Consider the following 6000-nt stretch of genomic DNA (forward strand, 5'->3'; position numbering starts at 1 on the left):
TGTTACCTTTCTACATAAGAGAGACAATGTGGGAGAATACAAGGTGCTCACTGTGAACCCTGAGGAGGAGCTTTCAGCATCGCAAAACATTTACATGAAGCAGCCACAAAAACATCAATCCATTGATTGTCCAACAAACCGTCTACTGAGAAAAGCACACAGCGAGGGATGGAAATGATTGAATTAACCTCATTCTTTTGTAACTATTTGTGGCCTCATTCCATTCAGTGTGTTTCGTTCCCTGAGTGTTTATAAGCAATGACTTACCCACAAAGTCCATTTGATACTGAACTTTGAGGCCACGCCCGCAAGGGTCGGGAATGCATGTAACCTCGAACTGTTTCCAGCCTTAATGAGCCTCACCAGGGAGCTGCAGCAGGAGTCCCTTTGTCATAGATCTCTATGGTACCAACGCCTGTTCATGCCTCTGCCACTTGATCATTGAGAAAAACGTAAAGTGATGGAATGACTGCTAGTTAATCTCACCAACACCCCACCACATTATTCTCTAGTGTTTGTGCAACTACAGACGAGGCCAGCCATATGCAATCCATTCTTGGCTCCATCGTAAATAGTCCTAATGACTTCTGGTCTGAGGGGACATGGCCTCGCATTACAAAGATCCACTTTAGCTTCAGTCCTTTAACTTCCATGTCCTTTTTGCTACAAATGGACCTGCTTCCCATCTGCTTAGGCCAGTTTCACAAGCTTTACAATCTCATCAGATACACCCATTAGAGTCTCACAGATAATCAGGCCTAATCATAAACTACTATAGGACGACTAAAGCACAACAAAATGTGATTCACAAAGTATGTGCTGTCGTTCTGCCTCTCCTATCTTTTTCTTTGTGGAGTTGCCTGCCTCGACTGCAGAGTTTCCGCATATGTTTATATACTTTTTGTAGTAAATGCGAGAGGGACAGAGTGGGAGTGGGTGTAAAATGGGAAATATTTATGAATAAAGGGGCGGGGCTAAGGGAGGAGTAAGGAGGGGTGTAGGGATGGACAAACACTCACCCACAAAGGAGTAAACCCATTGCTATTTACAAACCACACCTCTACAGTCACAACAGCCATGATGTACCTAAAACAGTTGTAAATGTCCCCGAGCTCAGAGTCCAACATCACACATGGTCATCCACTGAAACTGCAACACACTCCAATTAATAATAATGGAGGTACGGACATAAATTAAAACGTCATTAAATGAAATATTTTAAACTAATTATAAATCTAAACGATTGTCATTCAAGGCAAAAATATCTAAAGAAAAATTATTTTACAATGTTTTAATAACATTTGTTGAATTGTAACAATAATATAACATTCATTTTTAGTGAAGCATAATTACATATGTTATAATTAATGCCCAAAATCAAATTTCAGATTATTTCACTTTATCAGGTGACACCACGTTGCAGAGATTTTCATATTTTCAATCCAAATAACAGACTAACATGTCCACCACTCAAATTAATTTCAATTTTCACTATACTAATTCACCACTAATCCTTTAATGGGTTCCGTAGTAGCGTGCTACTCTCCGAAAAAGCGTTTCGATGCCTCGTGAGGGGTAATAAGCACTAGCTGGCAGATGCATCAACGTAGCCTTTTGTTATTCCTAAATAGCGATTTTTAAGGAATCGCTATTTAGGAATAGCAAAAGCTTATGCTTGTAGGAAGCGCTATTAAAATAGCGATTCCTAAACATTCCTTAATTGCTACTCGTAAATTGCTAGTCGCAATTAAGGAATGCTGAACCATTCATTCCTATGGGTTTACAGGCCCATAGGAATAAATTGGAGATTGCATGAGCAATTTGCGAGTACCAGTAGGTACTCGCAAATTGCTCATGCCTTTTTGTTAGGGTGCAAGGGTGTCAAAATGACACCCTGTTGCACCCCTGAAATTGATCTGTGCACATTTGTTGCACACACACATGCCCTAAGGGCATGTGTGTGCGCAACATGAAACTTTGAAAAATGCACCAAAGTGCTTTTTTCAAAGTTTTAGCAAATTACCATGAAGTTCAACTTCATGGTAATTTGCTACTTCTATTAGCAAATTCACTATTTTTTTGACTTTCATGCATTGCATTTAAGGAATCTCAATTTGGGAATTCTTAAATGCAATTGCAATTTAAGGAATCTCAATTTAGAGATTCCTCAAATTGCGATTTTTGCATTTGGGTTGATGCATCCCAAATGCAAAAATACTGGTCGCAAACTGAGCAGATTCTGAGAATCTGCCCATTTGCGACCGGTATTTACTTTGATGCAAATGCCTGTAGATACATGCAATTACAATACAATACATTTAAAAATTATTAATACATATTATAAATGATAATCTCGGTGGGACACCTTTAATTAAACCATAATACAAATATATCTTCTATATATTCAACTTGGGTGGAGTTTTCCCTGTGTAACAAATATAACGAATATTTAAATTGTTTATTAAAATATTTTGATGTTAAATACAAATGTAAATGTTATAAACTTTAAATATTGAACAAATTAAAAACTCACAGTTTACTTAGAGATCTAATTGATTTTAAATGTAAAAAAAAGTTTTTCTCACAGATCTGTTTCAAAAATCCCAACTAGCTAAAATCGTTCAGATTTTCTTACTATGTACTCCGAATTACTGATCTGCCTTATTCACCTCTATTCGGAGGGGTACATCCTTAAAATATCATGTATAGAATTAATTGAAAGTATTTTTTAATAGTTGCAATATTTTTTAAATTAAAAGATAAACATATTATCATGAACGAATTAATTTTAAATACATATAATTTTATAACATTCTTTTGAAGGTGTGTGTATTTTTAAAAGGCAAAATACATAATTTTATTTTATCTTTATTTTCGAATGGGTTTGATTTTCAAGTCTCTCTCTCCATTATTTCCTATGGGAGGGCTTTGCATTACCAGTGGTTGGCCATGTATGGTGCTGCACTTTCTATTGCTCCACTTTGGCCGAAGTAAGTTACATTTGTAAATTTTACTCCACCTCTGTTTAAGCGTGTGCAGATGTGCAAGTCCACACTTTTGAGTAACTTTATCGTAATGGTGCATAGCTAAAACTAGCAAAGGTACTCTATGAGCATCCTTGTATGTATAGATTACTCACAGGGGTAAGGTACTTTTGTTAGTAAGCTCGAGGTGTCCAACTCAACCTGAGTGTTTCCTTTTTGTGCTAACGCTAAAGTAGATGCCGGCACTTGGGCTGTTATTAGAGCAAATGGGATGGTCCGGTGTGTTTGTTTGGCTGGGGAGCGGCAATGAATACCTTGAAGTAATTTTCCTGGACTTGCTACATCACTCGCCGCCAGAGGGCCTCCTGTAGCAGCGATTTATCATTACCATAGTAGGATCAGGTAATTTCTCCTTGTTCTTAACCATGTTATTGTGATTTGCTTTTGTATTTTCCCTTCTCTTCCTTTTACCTAATTTTGTTGGTTTCACCACAGCATAAGCACAGAAATGTACTTTACTTTTACCTGGTTCTGGTTCTTATCCTTTGTATCCATTTTTATACGATGAACACCTTCGCTGTACGGCTACAGTGTGAGCACAGAGAGCCCAAACCCTGATATTCCTGCACCTTGATCTGCCTTTATTGGTATCCTTTCCACTTTGATAAGTGAGATATGTGTTCGAATCGCTGAACAACCTTTAAACCTGTTGTGATACACCTTGGTGGTTACAAGTTTCATGTTTGAACCTCCACCGTGAGCTCCAGTACGCTGCTTGTCTCACACCGCGCTCCATGCTTCGGCTCTTATCATCAACCTTGGACCATCTCTATAACTTGGAAGCTCCGAAGACTTCGCAGCTGTTGTAACTTTTTGAAGTTTCCCACATTTTGATGGCCGTAGATTCAGGTTCAACTTGATGACCCAACTCTACTCTGTGGGAATTTTGCACTTCATGACACTTCTGCGCATCTTGTCAGCTTCTGGAACTGATTGAGCCCAAAACATCGCATCAAATTCCAGTGTTGATCATCACCAGAAATTGGACTTACCAGTGCCCCTCGAGCATGGCTAGCGAGGTCCCCTACTTTTTTGTATGTGGCTTCCTGATTGATTCAGTGGATCTGCTTTTTTTCTTCATTTTCCTTTTTTGTGATTTTGAACACACAACTAAATGAGTCCTTTATTGCCTTTGTGACAGTTGTTTTTGCTAATTAATAACCCTTAAACTACTGACCTGGTTTTAATTTTCACTCATGAGTAATTATTAAATACTCCAGTTTCTCTAAACTTTGAGTTTTGAATTTCTTTGTCTCTTTTTTCTACATTGTATTGACATTAGTGACATCAACTGTTTTGACTTACCTTTGAGCGTGGCCTTTTTGCTCAAGCCATGTTACCAAAAGCGAGCGAGTGTCATTTTAGTGGAAGACACATTTACCTTTGCCGACCATAGTAGGGAACAGCAAAGCAGGCTGATTCCATGAAGCAGATCAACTACCTGACAACCGTTACTGTCTTAGGTGGCATCTGCACTCACTGTAGATGCAAAAAGTAAAGATTATGAGGGAAGCTGTTGGTAGATGTGCCCCATATTTGAGACTACCACCCTCTCTCGAACAGTAGAAAGAGCTAAAGATGCACCCGTCAGACATTGATGTCTCAACAACTAAGACCGCCCACTCGTGTCATACAACGGGCGCACTGTTACCTGAGTCACTTTACACTGTGATGTGTACAAGCATTTTACGTAAACAAGTTGTGTTGTGCGTTGTGATCAGGCATCACCCCCTTTGTATGTAAATGAGCTTCTGTCGCCAGACACCCCAGGCTCCCATCTCTTCTAGTGTGGATGATAACGTGAGCACTGTAACGTAATCACAAATAAGGGCTATATTGAGAAATAATCAACTTCCAGGTGACACAGCTGTGGTTATGTAGTTCTTTGTTAGTTTTCAATTTATGTTAATTTCCAGTAATTCTCCAGGTTACTTTTTTCTCAGTTTATCACTTTTAATCGCTCTTTTTGCTCCATCAATTAAAAATTTGAGGTTTTTCATAGGATATATTGTTAGTTTTCATCAACCTTGTCACAATCCCATCATTCTCGATTTGTCAGCATGTGTTTTGCCCCTCTGCTGTTCTAGGATGGGTCTTCTCAATGCAGAAGGAGCTGTAATAGAAATAGTACATCAGGCATATATGAAATTGTCAGAGCTACAAATTGTGATCGAAAAGAGCTGAAAATGCACCTCTTTAAAGAATATCACATTGTGACGCACTAACAGTCCTCTATCACTCTTAGAAACCATCTCCCCTCTAATCACATGTTGACTCTCTAGGTCCTGGACCATGTACCGAGCTCTGATGCCTTGCAGCGATAGTCATGGCATTCTGCTAAGACATATATGTAAGGTGAAATGTGTTCACACTTGAGTGTGTTAATGGTAATGTTATTGGTATTTGTATAGCGCAACTGATACCCGGAGGTGTCCTGGCGCTGTGTGAAGGCCGACAGAGGATTGAAAGGCGTGGGAGAGGATGGCAAGATTAGTTAGTAAACAGCCATGTTTTCAGTGCCTTCCTGAAGGCCAGAAGATTGGTCATGCTTCGCAGATATAGTGAATAAAAAAGATTTGCCTATGCCTCCAAAATTGTGAATTAAGCACTGAATGTTTATGGATAAACAACACTTTTATTAGTTTACCCAGACAATAACTTTTTGTCGTTGAGTCAATACTTGGTTGAACAATTTTTCATTATACAGAAACAGACAATGAATAACCATCAACTTCATTTCTAGCCATATGTGATTCGAAAAGCAATTTGTGCATATATACAGTGCAAGAGTTCAAGTAAAAAAATTTAAAGAAGAAAAAACATTTAGTCATACATATACAGTTTTATGCATGGACACAATAAATCAAGAACAAAGTGAGAAAACCTAATCAACAATTCACAATAGAAAATCACAAATGTGAGGAGGAGAGGGAGGAAATATTTTTCAAAGATCGAC

This window comes from Lissotriton vulgaris, chromosome 1_1 (assembly GCF_964263255.1).
Source record: "Lissotriton vulgaris chromosome 1_1, aLisVul1.2, whole genome shotgun sequence".
Classification (NCBI taxonomy): domain Eukaryota; kingdom Metazoa; phylum Chordata; class Amphibia; order Caudata; family Salamandridae; genus Lissotriton; species Lissotriton vulgaris.